The sequence below is a fragment of the Vombatus ursinus genome, unplaced genomic scaffold (genome assembly GCF_900497805.2).
Source record: "Vombatus ursinus unplaced genomic scaffold, bare-nosed wombat genome assembly UNPS02014778.1, whole genome shotgun sequence".
In the NCBI taxonomy this organism is placed as follows: domain Eukaryota; kingdom Metazoa; phylum Chordata; class Mammalia; order Diprotodontia; family Vombatidae; genus Vombatus; species Vombatus ursinus.
Window position 1 is genome coordinate 44,838,899 of NW_020954556.1, and position 7,172 is coordinate 44,846,070.

Here is a 7,172-nt window from a genome sequence, read left to right on the forward strand (position 1 = left end):
AAAGCAATTTCTGGGTAATTGGCTGCGATTTTTCCTAGATTCTTACTTTCTTTCCTTTCTTTCTTGCTTCTCTCCCTCCAGCAAACTATTCTGCGCTGAGACAATTTGGCAAGTTCCTAGAACTCAGTAATATCAGCAATGTTTGCAGTGCCGAGTTCCCAGAACTTGGTAATGTCCAAAAGTAATTGTGGTTCTTATTCCTTGAATTTCCTGCAGTGAATGTTACTACTCCTGGCTTATTTTGATTCTACATGACCCTGATAGGATCGTAGAAAGAAGTGGTTAGTGAATGGTGAGGGAGAACAAGTGAAGGGAGAAGTGGGGAGCTCAGAATCAACTACTGAGTTCAAAAGAGAAGAAATCAGTTGATGTTTCTCCCTCTAGAGTCATCTTCACTCTACTGTGAATTCTCATTTTTCCTGCAGTGTGATTGTCTTAGATGAGGCTAAAACATTTTTCCCTCTCCTCCCTTTTTCTCCTTTTTATCTTGTTTCTCTTTTCTTTTCTTTTTATCCTGATTTAGCACTTAATTAAATGCCATCACCATTGTTTTCTCATTGCTTCCTGCCTATCCCTCCTTTCTCCAACTTGCCTTTAAGCTAAGGTCAGAGATACCATCTTCCATAGCTATGTGTCTCCCAAGTACAAGTGTATTTCAAATAGAATCTCCCCAATTAGTGTTTAACGATTAGTCGCTTGATCATTCGAACATTATCTAGTCCATTCCCCTTGTTTTGAAGATGAGGAAACCGGGACCCTGAGAAAGAAAGACACTTGTCCAAGGTCACATAGGTTGTAAGTGGCAGAGCCAGGAGCCAAACCCAGGACCAAAAACTCGAAATCCAGAATTCTTTCCACTAGACCATCATTTTAATGGAAAGAATACTAGATTTGGAATGAGAGGCCCCAGGTTCAAATCCCAGATCTGTGACCCTGTAGAAACTTGGGGACAGCATTTATCCTCTCTGAGCCTCAGTTTCCTCATTCATTAAATGAGAGGTTTAGGCTACATGGTTTCTAAGGTTTTCTCCAATTCCAAATCATTGACCCTATGATCTTGACCTCTTTAACACCCTGGGTCTTTGAAATACAGTTATTCTGCCTTAATAAAGCTGACTTTCAGGCTTCTGGACCCTTTGATTCATTTCTGACCATATAGACTCCCTGTCCTTTGACTTCCTTCTGACCATATATGACTAGGGCTTTCTTGCCACTTGCCCTCATTTACCAGTTCTAGAACTAGGAACATAGGTCCACAAAAGAAACTCTAGAGACCATCTAATCCAATCCCCTCATTTTACAGATGAAGAAACTGGGGCCCAGAGAAGTTAGGCAACTTGCTCAAGGTCACACAGCTATTAAGTTGAAGAGCCAGATCCTCTGCCCCAAATCAAGCACTCTTTCCATGTACCACATAGCATCTTGGCCCAGCTCAACCCTCTATCAATTGGTAGAATGTTAACTTCTCACTTCTGCCAGTTACCCACCCCAAGCTGAACCAGCTTAGTTTTGGTACTATCTATGCCCTAGTGCTAGGGATTTGGGGATAGAATGAGGGAAGGAGGGATGAACGTAGATGGAAAAAAAAAATACGTCTTTATTTTCACTCACCTCTAACTGAAATTCAGCATTTCCTTTAGTTACAATTTAAAACAAATAAACAAAAACTATTACTCTCAGAAAAGGACCATAGGCTTCACCAGACTGCCAAAGGGGTCCATTATAAAAAAAAAAGGTTAAGAATCCCTACCCTTGTATAACAATGATACAATGAAAAAATGGAGATGCCAGAGACCAGTGGAGCCTGGGTCTAAGAGGATTCCACATGGCCTAGCTATGGGACAACCTTGAGAACCAGGGTTCCTGCTGTCTGCTAACAATTAGATTTCCATCTCCATTGTTCCTTTACTTGCACACTTGGATTTTACTATATACTTTGGTTGCTATTACAAATACACATTTATCTGACTCTACATGTATGAAAGTATGCCCAAAAGCCATTTTAAAAATGTCAAGAATAAAGGTAAGATCATAAATCAGGACAAGCTTGAAGAATCAAAGCAAGACAAATGAAATCAATTTGTTTCCTCATGGAAAATGTATCAGCATATAATTACTTAGATTCATAAACATAGTACTTAGAGTGCTATAGCACTGTATATTTTGCAAAAGTATTTTCCCGACTTGATACCTCATTTCATCCTTACTCGGCAAACTTGCGAGATTGGGCATGAGAAATTTCATTTTATAAATGAGAAAGGAAATTGATTTTCCCACAATTAGGCATTAAATTAGTGGCTGAGTTAGAACCAGAACCCAGATTAACTTTAAGACATGGGTCACATCATATATTGGATTCAAGACCTACTTCCAGCATTCTATTAGTGATTTCACACAGTCAACCATTCCTCTGGAAGACCAAGGAAGAATTCTACCCCACCTCCTAACAGAAGTAGTAGACTCAAGCTGCAAAATGAGACGTAGGACTTGGCCAATATGGGGATTTGTTTTCCTTGACGATGTCCCTTTTTACAAGGATTTTATTTTTCTTTATTCCTTTCTCAGGGAGAGAAGGAGAAGAACAGAGAGAAAATAAACATTTGTTAATTGAAAAAAAAAATTGCATAGGAGCAAATAGAAGAATTGCTGACTGGCATTCTTGACTTATAACCAGAAAATTTGGAACCCAATCACAATGTGTCACTAGCTGTGTGAATCTGGGCATCGACCTCTCTGACCTCAGTGTTCTCATCTGTACAACAGGAGTAATAACGCTTGGACTTTCAACTACATAATAAGTTTGTTGTGAAAAACAATTTTGTTATTGTATTTAAAGTGCTTTGGAACCTTCAAGTGCTATATAAATATACACTATTATTGCTACTTTTCCAAAGGAGGCTCAAATAAGCAGAGCAAGTGAGAGTCTGAAACCTTAAAGGGAATGGCTATAATCTAGAAGCAATCAGCAAAGGAAGGGCACAGAGTAGTGAAAGGAGCATTTAGTTTGGAATGAGAAGACTGGGATCTGAAACCCAGCTCCAGCATTCATTAGCAGTGCGATCAAAGGAATGGCAATCATCTCCCTAAGCGTGAAGTTGTTGTGAGAAGAAATTTGAGCTAGTATGGATTTTTAGCTATGGGAAAATCAGAGACCCAGAGAAGGAAGAGAGCTGCTGTCTGAGATGGAAGCTGATGATGATAAATGAGAATGGTGAGAAGGCAGAAGCACCTAATTCATACTTTCCTGTTTTCTCCAGCAATGCAAATACTTTTTAGAAAGGAAAGGACAAAATAAAAATGGTTGATAGGCAGTTGAAACCCAAGATGAATAAGAAGATAGTTAAGAGTACCCCTAGATATTCCTGATGAATTCAAGTCATTAGGCCCAAACTACATCTCAGTGAAAGAAATGTCAGATGTGACTGTCTAGGCATTGTCAGTAATCATTTAAAGACTATGGAAAATTGGAAAGGCACCACAGATCAGGAGAAGTACAAATGGGCCAATTCACAGAGAGAGAGAGACAGAGAGAGACCGAGATAGAGAGACAGAGACAGAAACACACAGAGACAGAGAGAGATAAATAAAATCTGCAAACTATAACCCAATAAGCTTGTCTTCAAATCCTGGGAAAAGATCTGGAATTAATTATTACAGAGATGGTGGGTGAATAACTGGAAAAAGAAGCAGGGATTACTAAAAAGCCAGCATAACTTCACTAAAAACATGTCATGCCAATATGATTTTACTTCCTTTTATTGATAAGATTCCTTAACTGGTATATTGGAGAAATTCTATAGGAACAGTTTACCTAGATTTTAGAAAAGCATTTGATAAATTCTCTCATGCTATTCTCAGATACAAGAAGGAAATAGGACAGCATGGTTATGTGAATTTAGTACTTGTTGAATGTCTTGACCTAAAAAGTAGTCATTAATGGTTCAATGTCAACTTAGAACAACATTTCAAGTGGAGTGCCCCCTGCCTATGTTAGGCCCCGGACTGTTTAACACTGTTATCAAGCGATACAGGCACACAAAATTTGCAGATGACACAAGTTCAGGGCATAGCTTATATGCTAAATGACAGCGTCTGGATCCAAAAAGACCTTGACAGGCTAGAACATATGCCAAAACTGATCTGATGCACTATAACAGGAACAAATGTTCATTCCTATATTTGAGATTTTTTTTTAAAACGGCCTCTTAGGACACATTGGAAAAAACACATACACGAGATGAGGAAGATGATAATCCCACTGTATTCTGCCATGGTCAGACAACATTTGAAGTATTATGGGGGAGTTTTTTGGTGCTATATTTAGGAAGGACATTGACAAATCAGACAATGCCCAGAGGAGAATGATCTGGCTGAAGAAAGATACCAAGATCATGATTCATAAGGATCAATTGGAAAAAACTGGGGATGTTTCGTTTGGAGAAGAGAAGACATAATTAACTGTCATTAAGTATTTGAAGGCTGCTATATGGAATAGGTATCAAACCTATTCTGCTTGACCCCTTAGGACAGAATTAGGAACAGATTTTCAGAAGCTGAAAAGATACAAACTCAGGTTCCATATAAGGGATACTTCAGGTGGTAGTGGATTCCCTCTCCTTGGAGATCTTACAAACAGACACTGGATGGTGACTTTTCAGGTGTGGTATAGAAGTGATTTTTATGCAGGTGTGGGCTGGACTGGATGGCTTCTAATTCTGAAATTCTGTGATTTAGCTTCTGAGGCTCCATCTCCCGTCATGTCTATCATTTCCAACTTTTTCTCACCTTGCTAATGAGGACAAGAGATCATCGAGCTTCTCTTCTCTTCATGCTGCCAATCCAGGGTGATTATAGTGTTAGCCTCACTTCCTGTCATCTCTCCTGGACACTTCTTATTGCCACCATCAACCCTGGAGGAAAAAAACTATAGAGTGCCTGAAAAGGTCTCTCTCTGCCGTGATGAATAGGGTTGTAAAAGCAAAATACAATGAGTTCTTGGCATTTTTAAACACAAGTCCATCCAAGGAACCTTATTAGGCAGTAACCTTACTGCTCACCCAAAGCACAAAACAGAAGATGTCACCAATTAAAGCAGCCTGTCTCACCAAGTAAGGATTCTGCCTATGTTGCTTTAATTGGCTCCAGCTGTTTGATCCAATTGCTGGAACCTACTCCAAGAAAAAAAAAAGATAAACAAAAACTTGCAAACAAAGTTGTTATTTTTTCTTTAGAGAGAAATTCTGATGGCTACTACTCCAATTATACAAAGAGATCTCATCAGTTCTCAAGAGGCCACGAGGTGATGAGTTGAATGGGCACAGAATTTGAAGAATGACTTTAGGTTCTTGACCTTTATTCTGTGAGCAAGAGGAAGCCATTGGAGGTTTTTCAATACCATTGTGAAAGCAGTGTTTAAGGAAGATTAATCCAGCAGTGACAGCAAAGTATAGTGAAAAGAGTGCTTCACTAGGAATCAGAAAACGTGTGCAGGATCAACTGAAAGAGGGAAAGATGAGGCAAGGAAACCAATCAGGAAACAAGAGATGATGATCTAGCACCATAGTAATGGGAATAGGAATAAAGAAATGACTGAACAAGATATAATGAAGAATTGACAGGCTGGGTGGTTAGTGAGCAGATGTTAGTGTGCAGGAAAGAGTGAGAGGGGAACCTACAAAATGGCAGAAGAGTAGAGTCAGAGGGGAAATTATACATCATATTACCAAAGCTCATCATTTGACAGATGGAGAAACTGAGGCCTAGAGAGGAGGTATGATTTACTCAGTCATATAGGTAGTAAGTTACAGAGCTTGGGCTCAAACCCAGTTTAGTTCAGTGCCTTTTCCAGTACTCCATGAGACAAGTCAAATAGAGCCTCAAGGTTGAGCTTAACTATTAATGCCTTCACAGAAATAAGGGGAGAAGGGTAGACTTGGATGTTAGAGGGAAGTAATAAGGTTGATTTGGGTCAGCTTCCATGAGGCCAAAAGAATACTTTATTTCCCTTTTATCAATGTGGTAAAATAATTAAAAATTATAATAATGACATTTATTAAATGTCATTAAAGTTTGCAAAGCACTTTACATACATTCTCAATTTCATTTCAAAACCACCCTGTGAACTGGGTACGATAGGTGTTTTTTTCTCCTCATTTTACAGATAAGGAAACTGAAGCTCAGAGAGGTGAAGTGATTTGCACCATGGTCACACAGCTATTGTGTCAGAAATAACACTGAAACCCAGTTCTGCCTTATTCTAAGCCCAGCATTCTATGTAACACACCAACCATTCACCACCAGCTACCAACAAAACTTTAAGAAAATTCTATGACCCCTGGGCAAATGCCCTATGTCCCAGTCATTTGATTTCGGCAGATTTCTTGGTGCCTATTTCATTTGGAATTTAGTGTTCAATCATTCTTGTTTTCTCTTAGCAATCCTTCCTAAAGTATTTCTCCAGATGACGTTAGCACAGAGTGATTAGGAGACAGGCAAGGACATAAAAATTCCGATGCGATAAAAGCAGGCCTGCTTTCCCGTACTTCCACTTCATTAGGCTCCATGTTGTTTCATTAGATTCAATGCCATTTACATTTTTATGTTCACTTCAAGGCTATTTATTTTGACAAAGGATAAAAAAAATCACAGTAGGAACTTTCTGGGTTTTATTTAACTTTATAACCATCTAATTTACCTCCAAATAAAGGGATAACTAAGCATTCTTGTTAAGCTGCTCAAACTCTTTACGTAATTTGGGGAGGGGGGAAAAACAATTCGAGGCTCAGCAAGGAGCAAATTTAAGGAAATGCCCATGAAAACTGTCTATAGCATCTAGGTGAGAGTCAGGAAGCCAGCTGCCTACTGTTCTTTCAGTATTAATTTAGGGCCCCAAGCTCATCTCCATGGGCAAATATGTAGCACAGTGGATAGAATTCAGGGCCTGCAATCAGTAAGACTCATCTTCCTGAGTTCAAATCTGACATCAGATACTTACTAGCTGTATGAATCAGGGCAAGTCACTCAACCCTGTTTGCCTCAGTTTCTTCATCTGTGAAATGAACTGGAGAAGGAAATTGCAAACCACTCCAGCATCTTTGCGAAGAAAACTCCAAATGGGGTCATGAAGAGTCAGATACAACTGAAATAACTGAACAACAACACTCTTAACCTAA